We start from the raw sequence: 9,581 nt of genomic DNA, 5'->3' as shown, positions 1-9,581 counted from the left end.
ACATGGGTCTAGCAGCTATGGGACCATGGTGAGAAGCCCCCAGGCTGGGTCCAGGGGTGAGTTGCCCAGCCAGAGAGAAGCATGGCAGGCTGGATGACCCACCTCTGTTGGCTGGGTCTGCCATGTGGGCTGGATGTGTGACACCTCCATGTTACAGCAAGTCCCACTGCAGCCCTTCAGTCTGGGCCAGCAGATGATGGAGATGCAGGTGTGCACATGCCCTTCTGTGTGTGTGTGGACTCATGCATGCCTAGGCAGGTGCTATTTTCCTCCAGGGATTTGTGTCCTAGTGCTCTGCACGGCTGCGGTGTGTACAATGTCTTGGGCTCACTCGTCCGTGATGCATGTAGCTGCAGGCTCTTGTGGGCTCATCAGGGTGTTGCGTGGGGTGCACTCGAGTCCTTCGCATGCCTCTGGCCTGTGCAATACTCCCATGCATTCTGGTCATGTGTCTGTGCCCTGCCAGGCTGCCCACATGTGCCATCCTGCCCATGGCTCAGCTGTGCGTTGTGGCCCATGCTCCATGCCCCGTAAGTTTGCCTGGACCCCGGCTGGGAGCGGGGGGCCCTACAGTGGACCCTGAGCTGCCAGTGATCAAAGCTGTGGTTCCTTTGCCTCTTCCTTCCTGACTGGGGCCCTCATTATGCAAAGTCTGTGGCTTCCTCTCTCTTTCCTGCTGTGAGTCAGGCCAGCAGAGCAGGCCCCAGGCCCAACATCCCGACCCAAAGGTGGGCTTGTTGGCAAGGCCACGGGGGGGTTGCAGCCCCACTGCTCCCTGGCAGTCATCAGGACCCCTGGGTCAAGACCCCTGGTGATAGCACTTGCTGGGGATGTGTCAGCAGCTGGGTGGTGCCTGCAGCCCTGTCTCCTGGGGAGGATCACTCTTAAGGGCAGCAGGACCCTGGCCATCAGCATGATCAGCTGCCCCAGGCTATAAGCACATTGGGGAGGTGGTGTGGTGGCAGGTGAGTCTCTCCTTGGAGCCCAGCTGTGGCTGGGACACATCAGTGAGGGGACAGCTTCACAGCCACCTCTGTGGTTGAGCAAGGAGAGGCGCTGATGGGCAGTGCAGCCCCCTGAGCCCAGCAGAGATTGCGCCCGCTGTGGTAGGGCTGTCTTTCAAGTGAGGGCACTCGGCTGTGGGCCGCGGGTCCAGGCAGGTGAACAAGCTGGGCTGGGAAGTTTAGGGGCTGCCGGGACTTGTCGAGACTGACAGCTGTCTGGATTGGGGTGGAAAGTCCAAATCCTCCCAGCGCGAGCCAAAACCTGTCAGCTGGGTTCAATCCAAACCTTTCAGTGGCTCCCCCAGGGCAGGCTTGGGCCTTTTGGCCTTTGCCTCACCTCTATGATTGGCAGCATGGAAAAGAGAAGGGGTTTCCATGCCAAAGCCCAGAGCTTTTGGGGTGAAAATGCTGAAAAAGGATGTTTCGCCAGCTCCGAGCTCTGGCTCGCGTGCTCTACAGCACCAGAGCCGGCCTGCTCTTGCAAAGACCTTTGGTTTTACACGCTGCTGCTTTTTTCCAGCCCCCAAGCTTGGGTTCCTTGAAAAATGCCCAGCTGGTGACTTATGTGTGTGTGCGGGAGGGGGTGAGTGGCTTGGGCGGCTCCGTCACTTTGGGAGTGTCGATTTAGCAACAAAAGCCAAGGAGCTTCTGCAAAATCAGGGGAGCTCCTTGTCTTTTCCAGTTGGGGCAGGGAGCGAGATGCAGTTGCCCGCTGCTGGCTTGCCCTGGCCTTTGCAGCACAGAGATGCCCTAGGAGAGTCCATGTCCTCTGCCTCTTCATGGCAGTCCCTGCTGTGCGGGGTAGCCGCCAGGGCCCTACACGGAAATATGACCCTCCCGGGCCTTGTACGATCACATGCGTCCATCCTGTGGCCCATGAATGGGAGCCTTGCACTCCCCTACCTGTCCCAGCACCCCCCGGCTTCATCGCTGGTGTGAGAACAGGAACGAGGAGGAGAAAGGCCAGGAAACATGACCTGGCTACAGCTACCCCCTCCAAAACCAGGAGGCAAAGGGGGAGAAGAGCCCGTTTCTTATGAATGAACTGTCTCCCATGGGCTGGGTGACGGGTGCGGGATTCCTGCGGTGATGTAGTAGAGGTGACCTTGAACTCCGGGATGGCAGCTACGGCTTTACACACGTGCACCGGCAGAGGGCAGCAGCACCCAGGCCTTGGCACGCCCAGGGCACGCTAAACGCCCCGACAGCCGCGCAGGGGACTGTGCAGGGTGCGTGTCCCAGGTGCCAGGCCTCAACACCAGCTGGAAGAGCTCACCTGCCTCTTGGCGAAGGGGCTCAGCAGGGGCTTTGCCAGTCCAGCTGGCAGGGGTGCCCTTCCCCACCCTCAGCTCCAGAGAGGGTGCGGCGGTGGCTGCAAACCCAGCGTGATTTGCCCCTGGAAGAGGTTGGGGCTGGGGACTGGCAGGCCTTGGGTGCAGGGGCTCGGGGCTACTGCTCCCCTGTCCGAGGTGGGAGCCGGGGGCTGAGCGCGCAGCGGGGGGCTCAGCATTCCTGTCACACCGCGCGGCAGGCGGTCACCGCGCCAGAGCCTGGCCCCCTCTCCTACCCTCTGCACAGAGCAGCACTGCTGGAAGTCAAGTAGCAAAGCACAGGGAGGGAGAGCAAAGCAGCCAGAGGCAGCCAGGAGGGGCCTGATCGGCACCGCAGCCAGCACCCAGGAGGCCTGAGCCTGCGCCCATCCGCTCTAGGAGTCCTGGCACGTGGTCAGTCCCCCACACCCACCCGTGACACCCCACTCTCCTCTTAGAGCCAGGTTTAGACCCTGGGGTCCTGCATCCCAGCCCTGCTCCTCCTTGCGCTAACCACTAGACCCTGCTGCTGGCTAGAGCCTGGGACTAAAACCCAAGTGTCCTGATTTCCACCCTAATCGGATCGGCAGACACCGCTCCGGCACCAGCCTCGCAGCAGGCGGTGCTGGCTGAAGCCGGCCCTTCCCTCTTGCACGGTGAGACCGGTGCCCGTGGCTGTCAGGGTCCGTGGTAGCCCAGATGAGCGCCAAATGGCTCCACGAGATGCTTCCTGGCAATGCCGACTGGCTCCTGCCCCACTCTCCGTGGGGCCTGCAGGCAGGGGGGCTTTGCCTCGGGCCACCCGCCAGTCCATTTTCCCCTCCCTCAGGGTCCGTCTGTGTATCTTCTCTGTGCCCTTTCATCCATCACTGCCGCTTCCAGCAGCTCCCACCGCCCCTGCCCCTGCTGCCAGGACCGCAGGAGCAGGTCGGGGTTAACTGGTGTGAGCCCAGAGCCCGCGGCCCCTCTGATCTGCCCTCTTGATGCAGGGATATGCTGCAGCTACAAGGAGAGGATGTGGGTACGCCCACACCAGCAGGCTGTGGGGCATGGTGCGTGCCTGCTCGTTCACACACAGGCATGGGTGTGTGCACATGCACTCACCCATCCACTCAAGCGCACGCACATGCACTGACTCATGGGTGCTGACACACACGTACACACATGCACTAGCTCACGGAATGGCTCGCACTCGCTCACGCCCCTGCACATGCTTGCTGTCACACTCACTTGTGCACTCACACTTTCTCTTTGCACATCCACCTGTCTCCCTGCCCCTCCTTCATGCCTTGGGAGTCTCTCTCAGGGGCAGGTGCCCCATTTTGCTTCCCTTGGCTGCCCCCCACCGTGTCACTAGTTCCCTGCCCTGTGTCAGGAGCCGGACCTTGGGGGCAGTGGTCACAGCTGGGCACCCACCCGGGGCAGATCTGGCAGATCACCCGCCTGTCCTGCACCAGCTCATAGCCCTCCACCCCACTCCCCTCCTGGGACAGGCAGCAGCCAGCTGCTTTCCTCACATCCCGCCATTATTGAGGCAGGAAGGGGAAACTGAGGCACGGCCTGTCTCCCCACTGACCCTGGAGCAGCACCAAGAGCTGCCCAGGGAGCAAGTTGCTCTCCCCAGTGCAACAGTGGTTCAGGGGCTGGATGAGTGTCCTTGCAGGGGGCTGAAGTGCTTGAACTCCCTTTCAGCTGGACACGGCCAGGCAGATGCCATGTGCAGATGAGCTTGTCACCCGCAGCTCTCTGGGACAGGGACCCCATCATCAGAAGCCCGTGGCTCTGATCCTGGCCAGGGACATGAGGCTCAGGCCTCAGCTTTGTACCCCTTCAAAAGAGCCTTGCCCCAGCCCCCACTCTCGAGGCTTTGGTTTCAGACTGCTCCCTGTCGTGGAGAGTCGCAGCCATCCCGCAGCTCTGGGGTGGGGAAGCACGGGCCGGGGGGTCCTGCTGCTGGCAGGATTGGTGCGGAGAGGAGGGAGCTCATGGCTCCAGGCCGCGTGGGTCTGTAATTGCAAGCGGCTGAGAGCAGAGGTGGGACCCACCAGGAGACGGGGCACAGGCAGCGCCTGCCCAGGAAGGAGCATCCTCATGGGGGGCTCCTTGGTGGGGCAGCCTGTGAGTCTCTGCCTGCCACAGGCCCAGCCCCTCCTGCTGCCAGCCCAGCGGGCTCCTGAACTCAAGTGCCCACATCTCCCAGCAGCTCACAGGGGCATGGGGCTGAGCCCACCCCCTCCAGCCCCATGCCTGCTGCCTTTCCTCATCATGATGTACGAATGAACCCAGGGCTTCCCGAGCCTGCCGGACGGCTTGGGCTGGCGCGTGCCAAGGAGGCAGCTGGCTGTTCTGGCGGCCCGGCAGGGCTGTGGGCATGTGGGGTGCAGCTGCTGTTGCTGGCAAGCAGAGCCAGGGGGGATGAGCCGCTCTCCAAATGCAAATGGCTGGCACGTGGTGTGCGGCTCTGCAGCGGCTGGTTTAATGGGCTGGGGAATTAAGTGCTTGTGAGAAGCGACAGGGTGGAGGTGCCAGCTGGAGCTGGGGGCAGGGAGGGCAGGGGCCATGCTGGGCCTCACTGCACCATGCTACTGCTGTGCCTCAGTCCTAGCTCAGTCCAGCCCTGCCTGCCCCGCACCCACCAGCCCAGTCATGCCTTGGTCCTGCACATCAGGCTCTGCGGCTGGGACGTCTGTAGAAGAGCTGAGCTGGTTGTTTCTCTCTGATCTGGGGGCTGTGTGGATAGGGACAGGCAGCCCTGCCTCTGTGCCAGTCAGCCAGAGGGCTGCGTGTGCACGGGTGTGAGAGAAGATACTTTCTGAGCCCCATCTCATCCCATGCGCCTCCTTTCCTTGCAAACCCCTGGGTGCTAATGGCCCCTGTCAGGACCCCAGGGCCAGCAAAAGCCCTGCAGAGATGCTGGAGCACACAGAGGTTGGCAGAGCCCATGGGCTGCTGTGCTTCCCCTGCTGCCTGGACCAGGGCACACGTGTGTGCATGCCTGTGGATGTGTGCATGTACATGCCGTGGCAGTGCTTCCTGCATTGAGCTGAGTTGGAGCATAGCTTTTATCATTGGGCAAGAGCAGGGGTTTTACTGGGGACTCCTCCATGCCTCTTCCATTGGCATCAGGCATTCAGCATCCTCTTCATGCCGGCTCCATTCGGACACAGGACCCACCTTGAGTCCTTCTCTTAAATTGGTGCTGTGCTCTGTGAAGCAGCTGCCAAGCTCCTCCCCAGAGGTGGCTGCATTTTAGCTGGGAGCAAATTCCCAGCAAGGCTCCTCAAGGCTTTTTCAGGCAGGCTGTGGTCAGATGAATATGACTATCGCCTTTATTAATAGCCGCTGGCCCTTTTTCCACCTGTTGCACCACGACATTGGATCTGGCTTTGCCTGAGGTTTTATTTCGAAGTGATTGTTCTTAATAAAACTGAGGAAGGTTATAAAATACCCAGCAACTACCCAGAACATGAAATAAACCCGATGAGGGTGGACTTATTGATTGTCTAGCTCCCCTGGCCCCCAGCCATACCCAGCCAGCAGCAGTCCCATATATCCATCTTCTTGGCAAGAGACCTCCTGCCCTGCTCTCCTCTGGCGGGCGTCGGAGGTCTGAATGCCTCTGCGGCTGGACCCTTGGGGTGCTTGGGAGGGGACAGACTGTTATGGGCCTGTGGGGAAAGGACTCGCTTTACTGCTGCAGGTGGAAAGCACACTGGTTTAGTGCAGGTTCATCCATATTACAGCTCTATTATCTACTGGGATTGATTTATGAGGGGTGCCTGCCACTGAGTGCCGTGCACAGCTATTGGAAAGCCTGAGGATGGCTCCTGCCTGCTAAATATTTCAGCAGGAGCGGTGGAGATGAGCAGTGGGGGGAGGGGACAGGGAGCTCTGGGAGGGCGGCAGGGGGCTCTGATGCCCTCTTCTGCACTGCCCCTCAAGTGCAGCATTCAGTCCGGCTAGGAGAGCGGCCTTGGGCCTCCAGGCTGTGGGTCAGAGCTTGGCTGGGGAGAGAAAGCTGCTGTTCAATGTCCAATGGCAAGTGCCAGGCACCAGGGACTGGGCAAACTGGGCAGAAATGGCCAGCCAGCTTTGAGTAGAGACCCTGGTGCCAGCTGGGCAGGCTCCCTGGACCACAACCCTCTCCCCATGCCTGGCTCCTACGCAGTGACCCCTCTTTGGTCCCCCAAGTGCCCCCCTATGGCCCCAGGAACATGCTGTCTGGGGGTGACCCTGTCCTGCTTCCCTAGGATGTGCTGGCTCTGTACTCCTGGGGCCATGTGCCCTTTGCAGTGCTCTGTTTTGGCCAGGACATACTGACGGCTCCTGCAGTGCCCCTGCCAACCCATGGGCATGCGGTGCCCTTGAGAGGCTCTGCCCCATTGGCCCCACACTAAAAGCCAGCCAGGGAGGGAGAGATCATATAGCCCTTGCCTGTGTGGCTTGAAGCAGCCATGGTTGACTTGCAGGGGCTTTTCATGCACCACCTGAACACAAATGTAGCTCCCCCCGGGGGGGACCAGTGATGGGCACCCTAGCCTTGTCACGGCCCTGGTGTGCTGAGCTGGGTTGGACTCACAGGGACAGTTTGCCTTGAGTTGCAAGGACAAAGAGCAGGGGGCTCCCCTCACCCTGAGCACCAGTGTCAATCCTAGCACGAGGGGCAGTGCCATAGAGAGTCATGCCTGTAGGTATTGAGGGCCAACGGGACCATGAGGATGACCTCTGCCTAGCACAGGCCGGAGACTCCCCCTGGAGACACTGAGGACACAGCTCGGTGTCAGGCATGCGGATGCCCTGTCTACACTAGGGCTCCCAAGGTCTCCTCCACCTGCTGGGCTGCGCTAATGCAACCTCGGCTGAGATGCCTCCAGGGCATTGATTGACTTCTCCATCCCTTCCTGTCACTGAGAAATGCCCCTCGGGATCAGCCTGTCCAGACCAGCTGGACCCACACGTCCCACCCCTGCACACCCCTGCCTGGCGATAGCCTCGCAGCCAAAGCTCCAGGCTGCGCCTACTCGAGCACATGGGGACGGCAGGGCAAGATGCTGTAAGGAGCAGGGGCGTCTCCGGCAGTGTTAGGGACGTGGTTGTCTCCGATCTCTCCCAGGCAGATCACTGCCTGCTGCGAGGGCTGGTGTCTGGCCTGGGTTGGAGAAACCCCTTGCCTTGCCTGCCCCTGCTATCCACTGGAGCACGCTCCCGTTGATCAATGCTGCCCTGTGCTCTGGCTCATTGAAAGCAGCTCCGTTGTCAGAGGGGAGGCAGAGCCACAGGGCAAGGGGCTTCCACGGGTCAGAGATGAATATGTATGAGCCATAGCTCAGGGTGATGGAAGACCTCATCCGCCCGGCAGCCGGAGCCTGTGTAATTCAACAAATCATCAGGGCTCTCTTTCCCTCCAGGCTCTGCAGGAACCTGGGGGCAGGGCTGGCTGTGTTTGATTGCTGCGCTCTCAGGGGACGTGGGGCAAGCTGAGCTAGGTCTGTTCATCATGGCAAGGATGTCCCCCTGCATCCGACAGCTCCCCCGAGCAGGATGATAAATGCAGGAGGGTCAGGGAGCAGCCAATCCTCTTCCCTGCCCCTGTTCCCAACTCTCCCCTCTCTGCTGCTTTGGCTTTGGGGACAAAGCCTGCAAGGCCCACAGGCTCCAAGCAATTTGTGCTTAGGCTACATGCGGAGATCTGAATAGAGCTGGAGCCACCTTAAGGATCATCCCCTCCACCTAGACCAGCACCAGCTGCCCCTGGGAATCCACAAGGCCTGGCCACTGGCATGCATAAATCAGCTCGCCCACCATGCAGATGCGGCCACCTCTGGGGTGGGACATGGCTGTTGCTTCATGGCCACACAGGTCAGGAAGGGGAGTGGCTGCCCATTTCTGCTGGACAACAGGGAGGGGGTGATGGTCAGAGGGAGAATTTGGCTGGGATGCCAGGGCTGGGACCATCATGCAGGTGAAGTGAGCCCTGGTGTTGCCCAGCCCCACTGTCCTGCCATGTCCTCGAGCCAGGGCTGGGTGTGGGGACAGCACTGCCTCCTGCTTCTCCCCAGCTTTCTCCCTGCAGCCTTTGACCCCTCTGAGGCCGGGAGAGGTCGTCTCCAGATGGCTGAGTGCTTGGCACCCAGGAGCAAGGACCTGAAGAGTCCCAGACCGGAGGTGGGAAGGCGGATCCCCTGTGAGGGGGAGGGAACAGCTCCCATCCACTGCTTGGCAGGGAAGGAGTTGGCCCTAGCTCCAGGGAGGCCGCCAGGTGCGGAGGGCTGTGGAGCTCGCCCAGCTGGGGCATTAAAGGAGCTGCAGAGGGGAGAAGGAGCATCAGTCCCGAGCTGTCCCTCTCTGCTGAGTCCCCTGGGCTTGGCCCGTCCTGGGAAATGCTGCCCCTGACAGCTAAACCCCACTGGGCTGTTTAAACCGTGTGCAGCCCACTCCTGCCTGCTGCCCCGGCTCAGGCTGCAGCTGCTCCCTTCCTCCCCTCACCCCTCCAGGCCTTTCCCAGCGGCCCCAGGGTGACCCAGGTGAATGCTAGATGCCCAGGGCCTGCATCATGTTGCATACACCCATCTCTAGGTGCATGGCAGAGAGGCTTGGGTTGGAGCTGGGTCCAGACTTGGGGGCCAGGGAGCATTTCGTGACAGCCCTGCACATGGCAGGAGGGAGCCTGGGTCTGTCCTGGTGGAGCAGGGCTCTGGGGCCAGGCCGGAGCCAGCCTGCTGGGCCAGGCTGCCACCACCCCTTCCCTCTGCCTGCTCCCCCTCCAGCTGGCTGCGGGTCCCCACCTCTCACCCCACGAGGGGTGAATCCTCGCACCCACCGTGGGCCCCATCAACCGGCAGCAAGGTGGGAACGGGGCCATCCTGAAGCCGTGCGTGTCACTGCCTCGGTAGTGGATTGCTTTTTTTAAGAGATGATTAAAATTTAATTCCAATTCATGTAACTTCCCTGCACGTGGCTGGGGAGCGCGGGGCAAGTTTGTTCGCTCCCGCTTTGCTCTGGTCCCCTCCGTGGTAACCACCACTCCCCCTTGGTAACCACGGCTCCTCCAGCCGCCGTGGCTGCATCAGCGAGCACAGGGCTGGGGACGCAGGCGGAAGAGGGCAGCTCCTCACTGCAGCGCGTTGTCGGAGCCCAGCCCCAAAGCACAGCGTGGGGCGGGGAGCGTTGCTGGCTGTAGGGGTTCACGAGGCGTAGGGTAGCGTAAAATCCTTCCCTGGATTCTCCCTTAATGGGCCTGAATTTCCTAGTCTGGCAGCCTAGAAGC

The sequence above is a fragment of the Crocodylus siamensis genome, chromosome 7, assembly GCF_052110815.1.
Source record: "Crocodylus siamensis isolate JL-2025a chromosome 7, ASM5211081v1, whole genome shotgun sequence".
In the NCBI taxonomy this organism is placed as follows: domain Eukaryota; kingdom Metazoa; phylum Chordata; order Crocodylia; family Crocodylidae; genus Crocodylus; species Crocodylus siamensis.
This window is presented reverse-complemented; position numbering follows the sequence as displayed.